We start from the raw sequence: 18,234 nt of genomic DNA on the forward strand, positions 1-18,234 counted from the left end.
GAGATGAGTGGATAAAGAAGATGTGGTACATATATACAATGGAATATTACTCAGCCATAAAACGAATGAAATAATGCCATTTGCAGCAACATGAGTGGATCTAGAGGTGATCATACTAGGTGAAGTAAGCCAGACAGGGAAAGAAAAATATCAGACAACATCACTTAAATGTGGAATCTAAAACAAATGATTCAAATGGACTTAGTTACAAAAATAGAAATAGACTCACAGACATAGAAAACAAACATGGTTACCTAAGAGAAAGGGGATGGGAAGGTATTAATTATGAGTTTGAGATAACAGACACATACTACTATATTTAAAATAGATAACTAATAAGGACCTACTGTATAGCATAGGGAACTATATTTAACATCTTGTAATAACCTATCATGGAAAAGAGTCTGAAAAAGGATATGTGTGTGTGTGTGTGTGTGTGTGTGTGTGTATAACTGACTCACTTTGCTGTATACCTGAAACTAACACAACACTGTAAATTAATTATATTTCAATAAAAAAATCACATCAAAGATACAATGCCTATCTCCCTTCTAGACTGAAGAGCAGGGCTGCAGCTGCCTTGGACACCACATGTCTCCAGCACCCCAAAGCATGTGACACATGTGTAGGCATTCCATGTTTCCTGGATGAACATGCATGCCCTTCACAGGTTGTTGCATCTTTCAATCCAGCAGGCCAGGCTCCCTCTTGTCGTCCCACCTCCCCACCCCTCTCTGGTTACCTGTCCCTCATCCTTCAGCTCCTAGCCTGAATGTCCCCTCCCTCCCTCCCTGAGTCTGGATTAGGTCAGCTCTGAGTTACAAGCTTCACAGTACTATATAATTTTCTCGTCTTGCACTTAGTGGAGTGAACCATAGGACACCCGTTTCTGATTGCTAATGTCTGCGTTCACTACCCTGTGAGCTTCATGTGGGATCAGGTACTAGGTCTGGTTTTGGTCACTCCTGAACTCTCAGTGCCGGGCACAGTGCCTGAAGCATGGTAGGTGCTGGATAACTATTTGGTGACTGGATGGACAATCTCAGAATAATGGATGGGAAGCGATTTGGAAACTGTACGGCTCCCAGCCTTTCTCTGGCCCTTCTCATCTGTAACTTTGTCCTCCCTGGGAGTTGAGTTTAGATGTCATGAGGGTGGGATAGGGGGAACATGGCAGACTCTTGGTGGGCGAAGAAAGGACTTGTGCAGTTTAGAGATGACCCAAAGCAAATGTGACAATTTCCCCTCTCCTGTACACACGCGCACACACACTCGCAGTGTCACACCCGGGCCATTGAATTGCTCCAGGTTTGTGTCACTGCTATATGGCAGTATGTTCCACACATATGTGCTCATTTCAGCAGGTCGATCTTAGATTGTAAACTCCCAGAAAGAAGGAACTGGGTCTACAAGAGTCTCTATAAAGCTTCTGCGCACTTAAAGGAAGCAGACAATGAATCCATGACCAGCGAGTAAATTACATTCAAGGCCCTTTGGGGAGGCAGTGAGAGTATATATGTTAACTAGGTGGTGACTGTGGTAGCGGGTGGGAGCAGAGAACGTTCAAGGACTTGCCTCTCAGATGGTTCACTCTAGAAAGACCAAGCGCAGGAGAACCCCCACCCTCCCTACGTTGTCACCGTGTGGGGGACAAGCACAGGCACGGCTGCAAGTGTCAGTGTCCCATCCTTCCTGGAGCCCCAGGGTCAGACAAGCCCTGGAACGTTGTGCCTTGATTTCTTTTTTGGAGCTGGAATTTTCCCAGTAGCCTTTCTGGCAGATGTTGCAGAGTCAGCATCAGAAAGGGCCTTGAACCCTAAGGTTGTTGGGTTGTTGTTATCATGCTCGGTTTGAATAATTCCAGAGACGGGGAGCTCACTACTTTGCTGGGCAGCCCCTCGCACTGCTGACAGCTCGCAGCCGTCTCCTTCTTTTCCAGAGCTGACTGGGCCATGCCTTCTTGTCTTCAGCACTGTTTCTCTGAGAAACTGCATTCTTCTCCCTCTTGGAGGAAGCAGTAAGTGTTCATCAGCAGGGCAGGCCAGGGGCTGAAGGTCACTGTGTGTGATGTCTCCCCTCACCGCTCCCCAGACCATAGCAGGGGTCTTCCTCCCACATGCTCTCCCAGGCCCCCTTGTCTGTCACCCAGCTATGACTTACCTAGATATGTGTCACCCAGAGGACAGGAACATTTGATTGCTGGGAGAAAAAAGCCCTTTTTTTAAACGCCTTTCAAAAAGTGAGTCATGATTGGTCTAAAAATAGCCTGTGGAGATCAGAAGAAACAAACACACACGAAAAAATGATACTAAAAATCTGGAGTACCTAATTATAGGAGAAAGGAAATGGTTTGGCAGAATTGGGATTCCAGTGATTTTTTTCATATTTCCTTTGACTCAGACTCCGTGCAGGGAGAGTGAAATACATCAGGCATTGTTAGTACATTTCCCAACCCAGAAACTCAGCATCCCTCTATCAGGTTATTTACAACCTCCATGGGCATTCTTGAATTTGTGGTATTTGGACCCACTCCCCTCTCTGTGTTTCCCCCAGGCAACCTGTGCTCACCACCATAAACCTCACAAAAGGTGTAATCTATCAGGTGGCCCATCGCAGTTGCTCAGTCCGGGCACTGAGCAACCACCTTAGGTGAGGAAAGTTCTGTAGAGGTCCCTGAGCAAAGACTATTGAGTGGATGGTTCACATGCCCATAGCAAAGAAAAGGAGGGATCACTAGCATCGTCTTGGGTTCACCAAGCCCAGGTCCAGCCAAAATGGTCTCTTTTTGGGGTTGTTAGGTATTCTGGGCTGGTAGACACATGGTGAGCTACGGACATCACCTATCTAGATTTGAGCAAGGCGTTTTGTAAAGACTTTGATGTAACCCTTGGGGAGAAGATGGAGAATTGTGGATTAGACAGTAATCAAGTTAGATGGATTAGCAGACAAAGTACCGTGTGCGCCAGCAGTGGGTGAAGCTGCCAGGGAGCTAATGCAATCTTGGACTGTATTAATCGAAGTCCAGAGCCCAGAAGCAGGGAGATAATGGTTTGTCCCTCTGTGCTTGGCAGTGGCCAGACCACATCTGGAGCATTGCATTTCATCGCAGTTGAGCAAGGACATTGACAAACGGATGGCATTCAGAGGAGGGGGACTGCAATGCCTCGGGTGGGGGGGTGGTGGTGGTCTGTGTATCAAGACATGTGAACAGTGGTTGAGGGAGCTGGGGACTTTCAACCTGGAAGAAAGAACATCTAAGTGGATCCTGACAGCTGCTTTCAAATATTTACAGGTCTGCTGTGGAAGACAGCTGCCCTCAGCTACCCACATGATCTTCCTTCTCTGGAGCAAGACCTGAATGTGGGGCTTAATTTATTGAACACTGCTCTTTACTTTCCTAGCTTACCAAAAATATCAATATACTAGGACTTGTGCCAAACTTGGAGGAGGAAGTGCAGGATATAGAGGGGGCATACGACATTGTCCTTGTCCTCAAGAAGCTTATGTTCCAGTCACAGAGATGCATACACCAACAGCTATTGTGCACACAAGGATTGCCCTGGAGTGTAGCAGGAAGGGCACTGGATTGCTGCTTCCCATTCAGCTGCCAACTAGCTGTGTGACTTGGGGCAAATCACTGCATCTCTCAGATGTGAAATGGAATGTCTAGGGCCATGGCCCTCCTCCCCTGCAGTGCACACTAACCAGCTGGAAAACTTGTTTAAAACCAGCCTTCTGCTTCCTTGCATCAGTGGTCTGGGGCGGGATGGCCAAGTGATTCTAATGCAGGGAGCACACGGATCACTGGAAAATACTGATGGAGTTAAGAAAGAACATGGCTTCTGAAAGAAGTTTCACTTTTCTGCTGAGAGTGAAGGAGGGTGGGCTGGAGGGGAGATCAACCAGTTAGGAGGCTCTGAGGTGGGGAAGAAGGAACGCCAGAAAGACTTTAAGGTGGTGGAAACTAAAACACAGGGATGGTCTCAGTGGAGAGAAGGAAGTGGCAGGTCTTGACATACAGGGGATGAGGATGGAAAGATATCAAAATAACTTTTCCATGATAAAGTTTTGTAATTGGATTGGCAGATGGACTCTGCTTGAGGGTGGGGATGGAGAGTGGCCATAGTCTATGACTGTGACTTGTAAATTCTGACCATTGGTCTGATAACTCAGGGTGGGGAGTGGTGTGTCCTGAGCCCCCTCTGTGAAGGGTAGTCCCAGGTCAAATCCCTGAAAGATGGTAGGTTCTCCCACCAGGGGCTGGGGAGGTGAGGACCTTTGGGGAAAGGATCCCAGCTGACTAGGTTCTTGCCCAAGCTGTTTCCCTAGCCTGGCCCCTCCTCTACCAACACCCTCCCACCCCATCTCCCTCCCCCTCTTCTTGTCTCCCCTCCCCACCTTCATCCCCTTCCTCCTCCTGGCAGGGGAGTCAGGGAAATAATGAGGTAGCCCAACTGGCAGTGCACGCGCCATCAGGGTGTAGAATGAAGACGGATGACTGTAGCTAAGAGACAATTTGAAAAGGGATAAATACAGGCAACAAGTTATTCACCACAGCAATTTGTAAAGAGCGTTAAAAACCTGCAGATGGGTTGTTTCACATCATCTCCTTTTCCATTTGCAGGCTGACAGGCCGGGGTAAACGACAGTGATGGATGGCTTCGAGCCTGGCCCCTTAATCTACTGCTCTGCCATTGATTAGTTTGGCTGGCACCACACCCCAGGGTGGTCGACGTGACTGTCTCTCCTAGAATCCAGAGTCAGAGCTGGGCTGTTGGACTTGGAAGGGACTCTGTGGGGAGAAGGGCTGGGGAGAGGGCTGGGGAGGGGGTAGGGGACAGAGAGGCCCCCCAAGGGTTTGACATTGGAGACCTGGAAGCTGGCACAGAGCAGCAGGAGGTTTCTGCAGCAGAGGATGGATTTGAATAGGAGAGGATACCGGGTAGGGGAGCAAGCGGAAGTTGAGAACTTGAGTCCAGCCCTCCAGCCCAGGCTCCATGAGAGGCCAGCTCCCCTCCATCTAGCCTGGCAATGACTGGTGATGAGCCCTCAAGGCTCTTTTACAGATCCTTATTTATTTTATAGGAATGTAATGTACAACATGGGGCTTTCCAGGTGGCGCTAATGGTAAAAAAAAAAACCCTCCTGCCAGTGCAGGAGATGTAAAAGACGCGGGTTCGATCCCTGGGTCGGGAAGATCCTCTGGAGGAGGGCATGGCAACCCACTCCAGTATTCTTGCCTGGAGAATCCCCATGGACAGAGGAGCCCGGCAGGTTACAGTCCATAGGGTCGTAAAGAGTCGGACATGACTGAAATGACTTACCACGGCACAAAGCCCAACACAGTGACTATAGTTAACACTGCTGTAGGGTTTATTTATTTATTTTGTCCAAGGCATGTGGGATCTTAGTTCCTCAATCAGGGATCAAACCTGTGCCCCTTGCATTGGGAATGTGGAGTCTTAACCACTGGGCCACCAGGGAAGTCCCCAGATCTCTTATAGACTCTGTATCCCAAGTGCCCAGCTGAGTGTCTCTCTATGAATGAATCAGCAGGTAACATTCTTCCAGTGTTATAAATGGGAGGATGGAAATCCTACAGAGAGGGGGATTATAATTATCTAGGGCCTGGGAGGAGCTGATCTCAGACTGAGTTTAGGATGCCCAAAGTGAAGAGAGGATAGATGGGGGACCCTCAAGATGACACACAGGCAGGAAGGACACAGGCTGGCAGGCTGCTGCAGAGGGGATCAAAAGATTGGGAGGCATCAAAGACTACAAATTTAGGGCACGGTGAGAATGCACAATTCCCCATAGTGCCTAAGAAATTAGAGAAGAAAGATTTGAGGAAAAGATATGCTGCTATATTGGTACTGGAGAAAGCATTAGGGTCAGATTGAGGGAACTTTGGTCTTGCCTCTGTTTCCCATATGGCTCACTGCAGGGTGCTGGGCATTGACGGAAACCTCCCTGGGCTTTGCATCCTGAATTTAAAGAGAGAAATGTGAAAATAGTAACAGCTCACACTTTTAGTGTGCTTTGCTGTGTAAAGAAGTGTTCTGGCCATCGTGATGCCATTTGATCCTTCTAATAGCCGAGAGAGAGGGAGGAGGGCAAGTTTTATTGTCCCCATTTTTAAGTTGAACAAGTAGAGGCTCAGAGAGGTTAAGTAACTTGGCCAAGTTCACACGGCTTATAAGTGTGAACTCAGGCTCTAGTCTCTGCCTCTGCTATAACACATAGTTCCATGGCTTCTGGGACTTAAGTCCTTAGAGGGAAGTGGGGCTACTGAAGTATGGATCAACCAGCTTCTAAACAAACCCTCATCTAAGTTTTAATCTTTAGAACAGAATACATTTTTCTAAAGACTGGGCAATTGTTGCCTGCTGGTCCATGAGTCTGAGTGTCCCTGAGATCCCTCAGTCTTGCCAGAAGGATGATGAGAATATAGATCAGCATTGGTTTCCTTAGAAACTGACTGACCTCTGATTGAGATGACTAGTTCTGGTGTTGGCATCCTTCCTGCCTGCTCCCTAACCAAAGCCTCACCATTCTGTAAAGTTTGGTTCAGGGTGCACCTCCTCCCTGGAGACCTCCCTGATAATCATACCACATTGAGGACTCCCTCCTCTGGGAACTCAGCGTGCTTGAACCTGCACTGCCTTTATATTGCCAACCAGGCCAGATGTTCTGAGATCCGCTTAATAAATGCGATTACCTTGTGATTCTGTGGGAGAGAGTTGGACTCAAGGGCCTTTTCCAGATGGTTCCCCGCCCCCACGTCCCTGCCAGGCAATGACCCTGAGTGAGTCAGGATTAATGAATTGAGCCCTATCTGGGCAGCTAAGTACCTGTCTGCCCTTGAACAGGTCACTTTGCCCTACATGGGTCTATGGTTCTTGCCTGTAAATTAAAGAGGTGATGGTGGGAGAGACAGATGACCTGGGTCAGTGCTTGTCAGCCCTGGCTGTCTGTCAGAAACACTTGTGGAACCTCTGAGAATTCAGAGATCTGGGACTGGTTTCAGTCCTCCTGAATCAAAATCTCTGGAGAAGTGGCCTAAACATCTGGCTCTCTTTTTTCTAGGCCACATAGCTGATTTTGATATTCAGCCAGGGCTGGGAAATAGTGCCCTCCATGGAGGATCAGAACAGCCATCGGTTAGGCACTGTGCTAAGCTGTGTGCTCTCCTCATCACATTTAACTGGCTACAACTTGGCTACCCTCTTAGATCTCAGGCTCCGAGACAGGGAATCACACTCAAAAGGGTTTCTGGGGACGGTACCCAGCCTTTTTGGCACGAGAGACCAGTTTCATGGAAGACAATTTTCCCAAGAACTGGGATGGAGGATGGTGTTGGGATGATTCAAGTGCACTACATTTATTATGCACTTTATTTCTTTTTTAAAAATGTATTTAATTTTAATTGGAGGATAATTGCTTTACAATGTTGTGTTGGTTTCTGCCTTACATCAGCATGAATCAGCCATTGGCATACACATGTCCCCTCCCTCCTGAACCTCCCTTGTGTACTTTATTTATATTATTATTATATCAGTTCCACCTCAGATCATCAGGCATTAGATCCTAGAGGCTGGGGATCCCTGCTGTAGGAGAATAACACCCGTAAGGGAGTGAGGGAAACAGGACAGGGCAGAGGGACAAGGTAAGCACATGTAGTTACAAGACCCTGGCCAAGCCCAGCGCTGAGATCGAGGTCCTTCAACGTTACCTCGAGTGGAGGTAAGGGGGTCAAGCCTCTGCATCCCACATGGATAAGTCTTTGGTTGTGGGCAGCCTCTGTGGAAGGTCCCTAACACTGGGGAAGGCAGCTCCCTTTTGCCAAGGATATTGTTGGGAAGCCATCAGCAGGTAGTGCCCAGGCAGCTGGAGAACTGGAGGCCTGGTTCCTGAAGATGGGGTCTGGGTGTCCACCCCCTCCCCCAAGAGCATCTGCTATATTCTGATGCCCATTCATGGTAACAGAGCCTCAGACACTGACTTGTCTAAGGGATCCCAGGTCAAACCGCATCTTCTCTGCACGTGGCTCAAAGCCACACAGAACATTAGAAACATCTGCATAAAACCTGGAACCCTAGCTCTGTACCCCGCCGCCCCCCACACACACGGAGATACAAGCACACACTACAATACAGGGAGGGTAGAGGGCCAAACCTCAAGTCCTAGGAATAATTGTCTTAAGAGATCAAACAAGGCTGTAGTAGCAATACTAAGACAAGCCTACAGCTGTGAAACTCAGAAGTTGTGTTCCAGCATTAAATGTATCTTAATAAAAAATTGCTGTTGTTGTTTAGTCGCTAAGCTGTGTCTGACTCTTTGGTGACCCCATGGACTGTAGCCCACCAGGCTCCTCTGTCCATGGCATTTCCCAGGCAAGAATACTGGAGTGGGTTGCCATTTCCTTCTCCAGGGAATCTTCCCAAACTAGGGATTGAACCCTAGTCTCCTGCATTGACAGGCATATTTTTTACCACTGAGCCAACAGGGAAACCCTTACTAAAAAATAATTACCATTAATTTACACACCAGAAATGTTGTTTATTTTTATTGTTCAGCATAACACGTTTTGTGTGTGTGTGAGTCGCTCAGGTGTATCTGACTTTTTGTGACTCCATGGACTGTAGCCCATCTGTCCCTGGAATTCTCTAGGCAAGAATAATGGAGTGGGTAGCCATTCCCTTCTCCAGGGGATCTTCCTGACCCAGTGGTTGAACCCAGGTCTTCCACAATGCAGGTGGATTCTTTACCATTTGAGCCACTAGGGAAGCCCATAACATGCTTTAACAGAGTATAATTGTTAACAGCATTGGAAGGACTGACGCTGAAGCTGAAACTCCAATACTTTGGCCACCTGATGCGAAGAACTGACTCATTTGAAAAGACTCTGATGCTGGCAAAGATTGAAGGTGGGAGGAGAAGGGGACGACCAAGGATGAGATGGGTTGGATGGTATCACCGACTCGATGGACGTGAGTCTGAGTAAGCTCTGGGAGTTGGTGATGGACAGGGAGGCCTGGCGTGCTGCAGTCCATGGGGTCGCAAAGAACCAGACACGACAGAGCAACTGAACTGAACTGAAGGACACTGCAGGAGCCTGACAGTGCCTTTGTATCCCCCCGACTGGGAGCACAGGTCCTTCCTCTTTCTGCTTCAGGGACCCCTCCCCCAGGCCCTGGCATGGTGGGGAGGGGAGCGCTGCCCCAGACCAGCAGGGTTGGCCATCAACTCAAGTGCCCTTATTTGGCCATTGGTGGGGCTCCTTGGCACCCGAGTGCTTCCCCTGGAACAGGCCTGAGCAGGCCGGGTTTCAGCCCAAGATGGGGGCGGCCCTGCTCACTCCCATTTGATTCAAGGTCTTGGAAGGCGGAATGGGAAAGCAGCAGCTGTGAGCAGAGGGAGGCGTGCCTCGTGCAGCAGAAACACCAAAATAGACTCAGTAGTGGAGGGAAGGGTGGAGGAGGCAGTCTGAACACTCACCTTGGGCAGAGCTGGCCCTGAGGCAGCCCGGAGGGGAAGAGTGGGCTGTGGGGTGCAGATGGGTGAGAAAATGCCTCTGACCAGCAGCAGTGCCGGGGGGCCCCCAGAGCCTGGGTGTTCGTGCTCTGTCCAGGCACCCACTCCCTTGCTGCTTGCTCTCTCTCATCTGCGTTCATTCACCGATCCCCTTCCTTTGCTCACTCTTCTTATTTCTCAGACTGAGCTTTCCCGAGGGTGGGACAAGCCTGTTTTCATGCCCTGCACCTCTTCACCACCCAGCGCAGTGTCTCGCCTCCGGGACTCAATGAATGTTTGTTTATTCTTTCATTTTCATTCCACCTCAGATTCCCTCACTTTCTGTGAAGATTTTGTGTCTCTGAGGGCACACAGGGAGCTCCCAAAGGCATTTAGAGCATGAACAGGGACCTCTTCAGGGGAATTAAGAGTCAGGTCTACAAAGGAGTTTGGTTCTAGCTCAGGCGGTGAGGGGCTCCTTCCGAGTGGCTTGACCAGCCCGAGGGTCAGGGCCAGGGAGAAGCCTTCCTGGGCTGCATGCAGGCCTGGCTTGGGAAGTGCTCCCTTGGGGAGCTGGACACTGCAGTGGAAAGGATTTGGGTCTGGGGAGGGAATGGAGCACCCCAAGAGGACAGGAGTAGAGGGGAAGTCAAGAATGAGTGGAGAGAGGAGATAGATGAAGTGAGAGGACCCTGATGGGGGGACCACGGCAGGAGGCTGTGCTGTCCAGGGCTGCTGGCTGTGCCTGACCTCTGTAGACTACCTGGGAGCTTGGTTTTCTAGACTCCACTTTTGCATGGGCTAGGATGGATGTAGTGACCACTGAGAATTTGCCCACCAAGCAGTCTATCCTGACAGCCTCAAAATGACCAGGAGGAAACTGATTTTGAAAAATACACATCCCAGGAATGAATGGCTCATGGCCAGCCAGGGTGTCATGCAGGCTTATCAGCTCCCCAGTCATGAAGCTACCCTGTGACATTGTCTGTGAATGACTTATGTGTGTGTGTATGTGTATGTGCTCAGTCGTGTCCAACTCTTTGCAGCCCCATGGACTGCAGCCCACCAGGCTCCTCTGGACGTGGCATTTCCCAGGCAAGAATACTGGAGTGGGTTGCCATTTCCTTCTCTAGGGGATCTTTCCAACCCAGGGATTGAACCCATGTCTCCTGCACTGACAGGCGGATTCTTTACCACTAAAGTCACCTTGGCAACCAATTAGAAGATGAATTTGGACCAGCTAAAAATCACCTCCTCTCAAAGTAGAAAAGAAACCAGCTGGTCTCAGTTTGCACCTCTGTCATCTCCTCGCAGGCATGCGTGAGCATTCATGTTCACTCAGCTTGTGTTAACCCAGGTCCTCTGAGAGCTGGCCTGATGCTTGTTCACCATGTGGATCTAGGTCTCTAGGTCTCTTCCTGCCCCCTGCCTGAGGAATTCTGCCCAGACTCTTTCTTCTCCTGTAGGAGGGTCTTGCTGAAACTCAGTTGTGTCTGCACCATCATCAAGGGCAAATTCTGACACTGCTCAGGAGGGGCTAGGAGTTCACATGTTCACCACCTCCCTCCTCACACCTCTTACACTTTCTCAGGAGGTGTGCTCAGTCACTTCAGTTGTGTCCGACTTGTTGTGACCTCATGGACTGTTGCCCGCCAAGCTTCTCTGTCCATGGGATTTTCCAGGCAAAAATACCGGAGTGGGTTGCCAGGCCCTCCTCCAGGGGATCTTCCCGACACAGGGATCAAGCCTGGGTCTCCTGCATTGCACGTGGATTCTTTACCCCTGAGCCACCTGGGAAGCCCTTATCAGAAGGAGGGGACTCTTTTCAGGTCACAGAGAAGAGTGTGGGAGATTGAGACTCTCCTCCTTTCTATTCAGAGGCCCTCAGAAAGGAACAGCTTCCTTCACTGGCCTCTGGGGACGTGGCTGTTTGTCCCTGGTAAACAGGAGAAGCAAATAGGGATGTGAGTTCCCAGGCATAGGCTTGCAAAGGGCTGGCCTCTCTTCCCTGCCCATCTGGGCCTTGCCAGGGTGCACAGATGAGGCATCCAGGGAAAGAGGAAGTCTGAAATTCCCAGAGTAACTTGCTGCAGAAGAGTGTGGGGACGGGCCCTGTCACCTTCTCTCCACCATAGCTGACCCCTCCCTGTTGCCATCTCTCCTCCCGCAACCCCATCTGCTGGCTGAGATTGCAGTTTCCAGCAAGGACTGAGGTCATCTGGTGGCCAGAAGAGCCTCCATCACTGTGTTACTCGGACAGGAGGCAGTCATGCCGTCGGGTGCCCACCCCTGGAACATCCTCTGGACCCTCAACCGGAGGGGTGGGGGAGAGTTTCTTCACGAGAGGAAAGGCCACCGCAGCGGGAGGGGAGAGGAGGTGAAAGGTTTCTGGGACGAGCCACTCCGACGAGCTTTGGCAGTTTTGAAGGTCACTTTTTTTCCCCTTCCACCAAAGAATTTAATTAGGCTTCTATAAAACAGTTAGATTTAGGAGCGGAACATTTTTAGCTCCCCTGCTAGGAGTGCTCATGAATATTAAAGACTGAGGAATGAGGCAGGAGCTGGGCCAGCTCGCACCCTACCGGGAATCCCTGGGGACTGCGGCGCGGCGCGTGGGCACAGGAGCAAGGGCCGTTGGGTTCCTTTGGCGATGGTGGAGGGGGACGTTTCCTGCACAGCCCCTAGCAGCCCCGTGTCAGAGTTGAAGTCATCACTTCTTCCATTCAGCCAGGACCCAGGCTGGAGTGTCCTGGAGCTCAGTGCTGGCCTGATGACACAGATGACAGCAGAGGGGGGCAGGCCTTGGAAAGGGCGCTGAGGACCTGCTCCCCAGGCCACCCTCTAGGGCTCTTACTGCCCCTGAGAGGAGGGCTAGTTCCCTGGGGCCAGCTTCAAAGCTCTCCTACAACAAAGGTCAGCCACCTCCCCATCCGGAGCATGACTGGGTCATGTCAGAGAGCAGGAGCTGATCAAGTCCCTGTGTGCTCAGCCTGCACGGGGCACGAGATAGACCAGCATCTGGCCTGCGGAGGTTTCCAGTGGAGCCAGGAGACTAGATGGGCTCCCCAGAGCTGTCCGAGAGAGCAAGTGGACCAGTCCAGCTATGCTCAGTGAGTGGATTCTTAGTTCCGTGGACTATGGGTGGATGGGGGTGGAACCGGGCACCACCCAGCCAGCTCTCCCGTTACAGTGAGGCACCCCCTCCAGCTCCTCTGTGGATGACAGCCAGACCCCACCTTCTGACACATTCCCACAGTGTGCCGAGCTCTCCAGAGAGGTTCAGTCCCATTCTCACCCAGGAGCCCCACTTACAGGGTCCCTGAGGAAGGGGGGGGGGCTCCTGTCTCCTTCCATTTTACAGATGGGGAAACTGAGGTCTTGAGGATGTCAGCCCTGACATAATCCCCGAAGGAGCCAAGGTAGATGCTCAGGCCCAGTATCAGCAGGTGAGGCCACGGGAAAGGAAGAAGGCAGCCTGTTTCTGGGCTCAGGTTGGAACTGTTCTCCTGACAGCTGCCTGCCCATCCTGGTCTTAGTCATCTGCCCACAAAAACCCTCCACACAGCATGGCAGCGGCTGACGGCTGGAGCTGGGCCAGGAGCCCAGAGAGCTGTGAAGAGGGCGGTGGGTCTGTTCAGGGCTGTTTGTGATTTCAGTTCTTTGAAGGCCCAGCCAGGAAATAATCTGTCCTTCTGTTGAGGCCTGGATTTGACCCACAGAGTTGCTGAGCTGGCCAGGGCCTCACTGTCTCCCAGCTGCTGCAGCCTGGAGTGGCATTGGTGTTATCTGATGAGTCCTACGGGTTTTGTTTGTTTGTTTGTCTTGTTTTTAAGAAATAGAGGCCTTACAAAGTGTCTCATTTGTGAATGCCAGACCTACTCTCTGACAGTCTTGGTTTCATCACTGAGTTGTGTTGTGACCTTGAGCAGGATTCCCTACCTCCATGGGCATGTTTTCTCTTGAGGACAGGATGATGACAAGAGCCCCAGGGATGCCTGCTTCCAAGCATGTGAAAGTTTTTGTAAAGTCTCAGTTTCTTGATGTCTCAGAGAGGCCCTTTTCCCAGGGGGAAGCCCTACAGTCTGGGTTTAGGAGCCCGGGGATCTGTATTTAGGGTCCAGTCTCTGTCCTCGGGGTGCTCTGTGACACTGGGTTGTCTTTCAGGGTTTCTTCCTGCCCCATGTCTGGTAAGGGGATGAGCAGGAGCTGTATCTGAGGCTGTAGAGCTCCCTCTGGGCAATGAGGGGAGATGCCAACAGCTCAGGTTTGCAGAGAGCAAGCAGATATGCAGAGCAGACGGCCCCCTTTGCCCACCTGAGAAACTCGCTGCCCCTCCTCGTCCGGCTCCTTCCGCCCTCCGCCCGCTCTCACTAGCCCGCTGGACTCCCCGGCCATCCATCCGTCTTGCCTATCAGAGAGCCCAGGGCACCCACTCCCGGTCTTGTCAGCTTGAAATTAAAGACTTGCTCCACGGAGCCGGGTCCTCTCCAGAGATGCCACACTTTGATTATCTCCTCAGAAGGAGCGGCTGATTCGGTTTCTGCTGTGATGCTCCAGGGTGGGATGGGGATGGGTGTGGGTGGAGGGAGGAGGAGAGGGCTGGAGAAGATCTCGTCTCTCTGGAGCAGAGAACCTCGCAGAGCGGAGGAACCTAAAGGGCCACATCCCTGGGAGCAGACTGACCTCGGTTGCAATGGCCAGCGTGCTGGCTCGAGGGGATGTTGCTACAGTATGTGTTATGAGGCTGATCAGGATGGACCAGCTAGAGGATCGAAGACAGCAGAGGAGACTCGGCACTCCAGGTCTGCTGAGCGGCCAACCTCCCATCTTTGCTCTGATCGTTCCCATGTCGGATGTTTCTTTATATAGGAAATCCAGTTCTGCCAGGAGCCACCTCCTCTTCTCCCCAGAGGGAGAGCCTGGCTCTGACGCGTGATGTGAGGAAGTGTGGCCAGAAGGGGCGCTCTTTGGGTGCCCATCTGGGCTTCTGTGTCTGTGGAAGGAACCCAAGTGCCCACTGAGATTTCTCTGCACCTTAAGATTTATGACCCTGGTCTGAGCCCCGCCACACATCCGATGGAAATTCCGTGCTCTCTGCCAAGACTTATAAGAATTTCCAGAGGGAAGACTCTCATGAGCACCTTGGTTTTGAGCTCATGATTCTGCTGGATTCACTCATTTATGGATAGTCTTCTGACCCATACAAGCCATCCCAGTTCGGCAGTTTCAATTTAGACGTGGGATTCAATTCCCTCCTTTGAATTCTACCCCTAAACCACTCACACCAGGCATTCACCTCTGTGTCAGACTTGACTGAGTTGTGGGGAGACAGAAAAAAATGTTTGGGGGAGGGAGTTGTTACCTGTTGAAAGATGGAGAAAATTGGTGCATCTAGAAGCATGAGAGATCAACCAGTTTGGATCAAATTGATATAAATGACTTTTTAAACTGCACTTATTTAAAGTGTTCAATGTGATAAGTTTTGAAACATCACCATAGTGAAGATACTGAACAAGCTCACCCCCTCCCCCAAAGTCTCCTCTTTCCCCTCCCACCTTGGCCAACCACTGATCTGCTTCCTGTCAGTATGGATTGGTTTGCATTTCCTAGAGTTTTATATAAATGGAGTCGTGTGGTATGAACTCTTTAAGACAGAGAGGGGTTTATATCTCAGAAGTGAAAACAGCTTTGCGTTGAATATTAGACACACTTATTCTTTAAAAGTGCATTGCCCACCCCACCAAAATGCTATGCAGTGCCCACACCACCGGGCTATTCCGCTTCCCGCTGCCCCTGAATTTCATCTCAATTTTAATGCAGAGCCGTTCAGCTACCTTTTTGTTTCCTTGACTTCTGCTAATCCATATCCTTAGAGACTTATCAAGGTAATTTCCTGAACAAAAGAGAGTTCCCTCCCTAAGATCAATCCCAGTGTCAGCTGTTAGGATAAATTTTTCTATCCTCTTATGCCTTATGTGTGAGTGTGTGTATGTGTATGTAAGTGTGTGTGTGTGTGTGGGTGTGGGTGTGTGCATGTGCACACACATTGGGGAGTAGAAGCATGAGGGAGGCAAAGGGGGCTATTTTTAAAAAACATTTATTGATGCCAGATCTCCCTGGTGGTCCAGTAGTTAATAATCTGCCTGCCAATGCAGGGGACACAAGTTTGATCCCTGGTCCGGCAAGATTCCACATGCTTCCAGGCAACTAAGCCCATGTGCCACAACTACTGAAGCCCACTTGCCCCAGAGCCCTTGTTCTGCAACAAGAGAAACCACCACAATGAGAAGCCCATGCACCACAAATAGAGAGTAAACCCCGCTGGCTGCAACTAGAGAAAGCCCAAGCAGTGACTAAGACCCAGCACACCCAGAAAGAAAGAAAGGGCAGTATTGGCATTCGAAAGCAAACAATTCATTAAAAAAACATTGGTTGATGCCTACCTGTACCAGACGGACTTCCCTGGTGGCTCAGAGGTTAAAGCGTCTGCCTCCAATGCGGGAGACCTGGGTTCGATCCCTGGGTTGGGAAGATCCCCTGGAGAAGGAAATGGCAAACCACTCCAGTATTCTTGCCTGGAGAATCCCATGGACGGAGGAGCCTGGTAGGCTACAGTCCATGGGGTCGCAAAGAGTCGGACACGACTGAGCGACTTCCCTTTCCTGTACCAGACACTAGGCTAAGTCCTTTCATACATTACTTCACTTAGTCCTCCTAGCAAATATGTGGCATAGAAATAAGAATTCACTTCAACAGGTGCAAAAGTGAGACTTTAAGAGACTAAATACATTGTCTACATGCATGCATGCTCAGTTGCTCATTGCAACTCCATGGACTGTAGCCCACCAGGCTCCTCTGATCATGGGATTTTCCAGGCAAGACAAAGACAAAAGCAAAACTAAGCCCCAGGTGTCCTGACCCCAGACTTGGTGCTCATTCCTCTGCACTAGGAATGATGAAGAGGTTAAGCCTGTGTTTCACAAGTTGGTTGGGAGTACTGCTTGGAGGTCTGTGTGGAAAAAGACAGTGAAGCTGAGTCCCAGTTCAGTGGAAGGCTGGCACCATTGATTAGTGATGTCTGTCACGGGTGTGGGTGTGGAGGTGATGCTGGTATGTCATCTGTGCTTTATACCACGCTTCTTCGGTCTTTCCTGTAATGCAAAACTGTTATTACTCTTCATGAGCAGGAGATCCAATGCCTTGATCTCTGAAGGAGCACCCACAGGTTGCCTCCAGCTGGTTGACCCCATCTGATGACTCCTCTCCAGCAGGATTTCATGCCTGACCTTGGTCCTCACACCTGAGTTGCTGTCTAGGGGCTCCTCACATCCTCTCTCCAGCCCTTTCTCTAGGAACCTGGCCATCTTATTTCTCTCTCAAGTCTCACCACTCCATGCCAGGCAGCCAGGGCTCAGAGCATGGCAACAGAACAGCACTCTCAGACCCCAAGGTGAGTGTTCTATTTACCCCTCTCTCTCTGACACCACTTCTGATTTCCTCTCTCAGTTCTATGGCCATCCCTGGTCCAGTCATCAGCGCCTCTCATCCACATCACTACAGAAGCCACTTCCTGTCTGCCTCCCACCAGCCCACTCTCCTCAAGGCAGCAGGAAGCCTATTCTAAAACATCCTTGGGATCATAGCACTCCCCACCTCTCAACCTCCTGGCGTCTTCCATCCTGCTAGCTTTCAACTCCTCACCATGGATGCCTCTGGCCTGATCTCTCTGCTCCAGCCATGCTGCCCTTCTCCATGGATGCCAACGCTCCAAACTCAAGTTTGCCTCAGGCCTTTGCACCTGCTTTAAATGCCACCTTCCCGACCATCCTATCTAAAATCAATGCTCCCTCCCTCCCCTTACTGTCACTTGCCCTCATTTCCTTCAGAGCACTTATCACGAGATAACGATATGGCAGACCAGAAGCTCACAAAAGCTGTCTTTCTTTGTCTATCTTTCAGTCTAGAATAATGCCAGGCACCTACAGAATACCAAATAGCTGTGGAAGGAATACACTCAAAGCGGTTTTGCAAGCATGCATTTTATTACAAACTTCCTCAAATTGTTTATGAAATAGGAGAGGAATAGTCATAATTCATGGAAAAGATATGAGTATCTAGCTGACCTTGGGCAAACCATTTAACCAGTTTGAGCTTCAGTCTCCTTGTTTGCAAAAGAGGGTGTGGATTGTCTTGCTTACCCAGAGAGCTGAGCACGTCGGTGACAGGGCACAGGAAGCATCTGTCCTTGGGCTGGACCACCACAAGGCTTCTCGGGAATTTTCCTGGAACTGAAGGGCCGTGGTCAATACTCTGCACTTGCTGCCAAGTGCTATAGCTTTGGGCCTCTGAGCCGCCTGTCTTTCCCTGACCCAGACCAGAGTCAGAGGATGGCAGGGCCTCTCCCCAGCCCCCCATCTTCCCTTCTCCCTCCCTCTCTCCTTCTGTACCCCCCTCTTTCTGTCCAGTTCGCAGATCTAGCTGGGAGCTCCTTACTCACTTCCTGGGAGCCTCAGAGCCATCGAGTCAAAAGTGCTGTGCTGGCCCTTGGAGCACAGCTGGAGGATGAGCAGGAGGTGGTTTAGGGGAAGGGACACCCCTTCCCAGGGCTTGAGGAATGGCTCTGGGTTCTGTACCGCTCCCCCTCAGAGCAGCTTGGTGGAAGCACATTCTTCTCCCAGGTCACCTCTCAGACCTCTCCTCCACTGATCCACACTCCCATCA

This window comes from Giraffa tippelskirchi, chromosome 11 (assembly GCF_054371585.1).
Source record: "Giraffa tippelskirchi isolate mGirTip1 chromosome 11, T2T-mGirTip1v1.2.pri, whole genome shotgun sequence".
Classification (NCBI taxonomy): Eukaryota; Metazoa; Chordata; class Mammalia; order Artiodactyla; family Giraffidae; genus Giraffa; species Giraffa tippelskirchi.